Source organism: Elephantulus edwardii, unplaced genomic scaffold, assembly GCF_000299155.1.
Source record: "Elephantulus edwardii isolate Elephantulus edwardi_28Jun2011 unplaced genomic scaffold, EleEdw1.0 scaffold00040, whole genome shotgun sequence".
NCBI classification, from domain to species: Eukaryota; Metazoa; Chordata; class Mammalia; order Macroscelidea; family Macroscelididae; genus Elephantulus; species Elephantulus edwardii.
Genome location: NW_006399790.1, coordinates 1,149,738 through 1,155,801, shown reverse-complemented (window position 1 = coordinate 1,155,801; position 6,064 = coordinate 1,149,738).

The following is a 6,064-nucleotide window of genomic DNA, read 5'->3' as shown; positions in this document are numbered from 1 at the left end:
CCAACTCCTTGCTATTGTAAACAAAGCCGCGATAAACATGGGTATACATATATCTACTTGGATGTCATTTATGGTCTCTTTAGGGATATATTTTTTAAAAATATAATTTTCTTTTTGCCAGTATCCTCAACCATGAGAAGATCCCATTAACTAGTGTTGAATTACCCAATAAACCAGGTACACATGGGGGAAAAAAATGTCTTCTTGTAATATACATGCAGCTAAAACATAAGCAGTCCACATTAAAGGCTTATTGTTGCTGTCCATGTGCCGTCGAGTTGGAACCAACTCATAGCTGACCCTCTCGCAGGTTTTCAGAGGCACTAAATCTCACAGGAGGTGATTGTCCATCTTTCTCCTGTGGAGCTTCTCATGGATTCAAACTCAGTGCCTTTGGCATTGCAGCACAGCTTCTTACCAGTAGGCCATCAGAACTCCCTTTTGCCAAGATCTTGTCCCAGGAATGGGACTGACAGCTTTGAACAATAGCAAGAAAACCTCCAGGGGCTGTGACGTTGGGTGGGAGCAGGAAGGTGACTGTAGAAGAAGCAGGTTAAGGCGCGCAGGCACTGAGTCCTCTGCTCAGAGTGACAGGTATGACTGCGTGTTGATTATGATTCATGAAACAAAACATTTGGCCATGTTCCCCAGAACTCCGTCATTAGGTGGTTATGATAGAAAAATAAGGTGGACATATAATTCCTCCCAAATCAGGCCACTCGTGAAAGGAACACTATTAATTAGGCTAGGATAGTGGCTCAACATAGCCTTGGAAAGCCAGGACGTATGATCACTGAACTTATAGACCATTTCTCAATCACTGCAATAAGCCCCACAGTTGCCTAGAACCCGTGCTGTGAAATGATAGGATTAGTCATATGTTCCTGTTTTCTTACTTCCTCATCGCCTTGCTCATGGGTGACTCTGAGAAGGCAACTAGGAAAAGCCATACCAAGTCTAGACCACAGCCTCATCAACTGTAACCCAATGTCTTTGACATTGCCATCTCTGGAAAGCTCACCTCTTTGACGTCAATCTGATTTTACTAATGTGTTTTCAGAATTAAAGTCTTAGAAACATATAGAAAAGAAAGGCCTTTAAAATTTAGCACAGGAACTTTTCCCAGTCGAAAGTTTCCTTACATCAGTTCTCATGGATGACATGACCTACTTGTCTGTTCCCGGATGACAGCCAGGCAACATGGGTGTGATCTGATTATAATCTCTTTCAGAGTAAACATGTTTCGTGAATTGACCACTAATGTAGGTAATACAAGAATACTTAGAGGAAGCATCCTCATTGGTGTAAAAATCTCACACACAACCTCAATCTAAAACTGGAAACCTCTAAAAGACATCGGTGTGAAATATGAATTTTTTTTCCCATGGAAATAAATATTTTCACTGAATTAATTTGATTTTTTAGAATTTGCTTTTTTTAATAGAGTCAACTTACTGGGTGACTATATATATATATATATGACTAAAGGAGCTCTATTTGCATCTTACCTCTTTGACATAGTAATCCATTCTGTTTACTGAAAAATAGATCACATTGCATAATTTCTTCCGCATCGAATTTGTATTATATTTAATGTTTCTGTTCAAATACTAAGGATGAGTACTTTGAAAACTTTAATAATTTCTTTTAAAAGTTTGTTAATACTCTTATTTTTTCTTTTAAAAGCCAGGGAATGTGAAGAATCCACCTGGAAATAAGTAAACTTTGCCTTGCTCTGACCATTTTAAAATCAGGTAAAGAACAAAGGAAACTCTTTATTTTCAACATTGTGAGCACCAGCTTGAAATGACTTGTCTTTACTATAATATCACTTAATTATAGCAGTTTTGAGTTGATGTGGAAACAAAAGAGTTGGGATAATATTTTATTTCATCTTTCATTTCTCAGTGTAAATGCCATGACTGACTTAACTGTGTTCCAGAGAAACCTGATTTTTAAAAAATACAAGCTAGAGCTGGACAACTGGGAATTGTCTTTTCTTTTTCAAACAGTTAAAAGTGCCATTATTTCTTAGTTTTGAGGGTTTTTTCCCCCTCCAGCAACATTTTTTTTTGTAAGCACATCTTTTTTTCCCCCCTAAGTTCATCTCACTCACTAATGAATGGATGATTATTATAGAGGAGCTGAAGATTATATAGAAGCATTCTCTTAAGTGGCATAGGGAATCCACGGATATAATTATTCCTTCTTTAAAGATTGAGTAACCTGAGACTGGAAATTTAGGATGATAATAATTGAAGTAGAAATCAATGAGATTTCTTCTGGTCTTATACACAGTTTACCATTTCTTTTTATTCCTTTGTTCAATATTTACTTATTGAATAATGTTGTTCTTTATAGATACACCATAATGAAACCATTTCCCTATAGATGAACGTTTAGATTGTCTCTGAATTAAATAAGATTTTCTGATTATGAAAGGAAAACTGCTACTACATTTTTTATACATTACTATGTTTCAGTAATAGGTAACTATATAAGAACATACACACAATTACTGTTAGATATTTTAAAAGTATAGTACATTTTTAAGAAGATAAGTAGATTCAGAAGAATTGTGTATATTTGGTTAGTAGGATTATAGATGGGTTTTTTCTTTTCTACAGCATTCTATCCAGTTTTTTTGCAATGAATATGAATTTTATTTTTTTATTATAAAAATAAAAATCAGAATTACAGCTACTTTAGAAATCAGATATCATATAATCAAGCTTGCTATTTCAAATTCATTAATGTCCTAGATTTTAAATTTTTGTTTTCTCAAACTGGTTTAACAGTTTTTGAGATCTAGAGAGTTAAATAATTTTAGAATTTGAGAGATTTTGGTGCAATCTTCAGCCACACACACTCACATACATACACTCACACACTGTAGCCCTATAACTCATTGCCATCAAGTGAGTTCTGACTCATAGTGACCCTCCATGGGGTTCCCACAGTTGTAAATCATTACTGTCTATCTTTATCCCTTGGAGTGACTGTTAGATTCAAACTTCCATCCTTTTGGTTTGCACCCCAGTGCAGGATGCTTTACACCACCAAAGCTCCATTGTAACACTGTATATTCCCACTTCTACACTTCTGAAACTGGTAGAGAAGTTCAATATCAGCTCTGAAAACTAGGCCCAGGAGCTGATTGTGGAACAGACCACCCACTACTCATATGCAAGTGCAAGCTGAAGCTGAGGAAAATTAAACTGAATCCACGGGAGCCAAAATATGACTTTGATTTTATCCCACCTGATTTTCAGAATCATCTCAGGAACAGGTTTGAGGCCTTGAACACTAATGAGCGAAGACCAGATGAGTTGTGGGAGGATGTTAAATGTATCATGCATAGAGAAGCTAAAGCACAAGAAAAAAATTTGAGATACTAAACAGCTAAACAGAAGATTCCAAAAGGCAGCACGGAATGATAAAGCAAATTATTACAATGAAATGTGCGAGTAGCTAGAGTTGGAAAATCAAAAGGCCGAACTCGAGCTTTTCTTAAGCTCAAGGAACTGAACAATAAATTCAAACCTAGAGTTGCTATAATCAAGGATGCTTTCGACAGAATATTAAATGATCCAGAAAGTATTAAAAGAAGATGGAAGGAATATACTGAGTCATTGTATCAAAAAGAATTGGCAGATACAGAAGAATTTAATGAAATAACATTTGAGCAAGAGCCTATGGTGATGAAGGAAGAAGTTCAAGCTGCTTTGAAGGAAATAGCAAAAAATAAGGCCCCAGGAATAGATGGTATAACAATTGACATATTTCAGCTAACAGATGCTGCCTTGGATGTGCTCACCAAGTTGTGCCAAGAAATCTGGAGAACAGCCACTTGGCCAACTGACTGGAAGATATCTCTATTTGTTCCCATTCCGAAGAAGGGTGACCCAACTGAGTGTGGAAACTACAGAACAATATCATTGATTTCACATGCAAGCAAGATTCTACTGAAGAATATCCAAAAACGACTGGAACAGCACATCAGCAGAGAATTGCCAGAAGTCCAGGCTGTGTTTAGAAGGGGTCGTGGTACTAGGGATATTGTAGCTAATGTTAGATGGATCTTAGCTGAAAGCAGGGAATACCAGAAGAATGTCTGTCTGTGTTTCATTGATTATGCAAATGCGTTTGATTGTGTGGATCATAACAAACTATGGCTGACTCTGAGAAGAATGGGAATCCCAGAACACTTGATCGTTCTAATGCAAAACCTATACTTGGACAAAGAGGCAGTCGTCAGAACAGAGCAGGGTAATACTGCATGGTTCAAAATTGGGAAGGGTGTACGCCAGGGATGCATCCTGTCTCCATACCTTTTCAACCTGTATGCAGAGCAGATTATCTGAGAGGCTGGGCTCTCTGAGGAGAAGTGTGGCATCAGGATTGGTGGAAGATCTATTAACAATCTGTGTTATGCCGATGACACAACCCTGCTTGCTGAAACTGAGGAGGACCTCATGCACTTGCTGCAGAGGGTTAAGGACTGCAGCCTTCAGTATGGACTGAGGCTCAATGTCAAGAAGACAAAGATTCTCACCACTGGACCTATTGGCAGCATCAGGATGGATGGTGAAGCGATTGAGATTGTTCTCAGCGTCAGTTTGCTCAGCTCCACAGTCGACACTCTTGGCACCAGCAGCCAGGAAATAAAAAAACGTATTGCGATGGGAAAGTCTGATGTTAGGGACCTCTCTAAAGTACTCAATAGCAACAGTGTCTCTTTGGAGACTAAGGTGTGCCTGATACAGGCCATGGTCTTTGCAATCACTTGTTATGCATCAGAGAGTTGGACATTGACTAGGGAGGATAGAAGGAGAGTTGATGCCTTTGAGCTGTGGTGCTGGAGAAGAGTATTGAATGTACCATGGACTGCCAAGAAAACAAACAGATTCATCCTAGAGAGGGTTAAAGCAGGCTACCCCTTGGAGTCAAGGATTCTGGGGCTTCGTCTGACATACTTTGGACATGTTGTATGGAGGTACAGGTCCTTGGAGAGGTACATCATGCTTGGGAGGGTGGAGGGACAGCGCAGGAGGGGAAGACGCTCTATGAGGTGGATTGATGCAGTGACTGGGGTGTTCGGGATGGGTGTGTCAGAGGCAGTGCGATTGGCACAGGATAGAGGAGGGTTTAGAGCTGTTGTACATAGGGTCACTATGAGTCGCAAGCGACTCGATGGCACATAACAACAACAACAACACTTCTGATAGGAAACTCACCCTATGAGACAGACATTTTTGGACAGTTCTGAGTTTTGCAAACCCCCAATTGCTAAGCATATCTATCACATATTAGGTTAAAAACATTCTGGAAAGGGGTTAATTTGGATTTATGTGTGCTTTATTCTTAAAAAAAAAAAAGATGGGGGTTATATTTATCTTACCTTCAGTGATAAAACTATGCTCCTCTCCAGAAAATGAATGGGAATGTAGTTGTTTGCTCTTTAGAGGGGATGATAAACAGTACATGTTGTGCTGTTTAGGCATTTGTTTTTCATGTGTTTATCTAGCTATCTACTTAAAGGGGACTAGTGGCATATTGCATAATGTTTTGGGCTGCTAAGCAAAAGACCTACAGTTCAAACCCACCAGCTGCTCTTTGGGAGAAAGGTGGGCAGTCTCCTCCTGTCAAGATTTATAACCTCATAAACTCAGTGGAGGGTTGCTATGAGGCAGAACTGACTCAGCACTAATGGGTAGGCATGACTGGTTGAGAGCCTAAATATAACATTAATGGAACACAAAGCCTCTCTGATTTTTTATTTTCCCATCCGTTAACTGGAAATAATCACAACTTTCTCTGACTCATTATGATTCTCATGATAATATAAATATTTTACATGCTATCTTGAGGTAAATATAAGGCATTTTCAAAAATGCAAAATGTTTTTGGCTTCTTCCCACCCCAAGCTCAGTTTAATTTGATTTTTTTTCCCCTTTTCTCTTTTTTCCTCAGTTAAAAACACTGGAAACTCCATACAAAAATCAGTATTTCTACAGAAAAATGGCAGAAAAGTCAGTATTAAATGTGGTAAATTGGCTTTCTT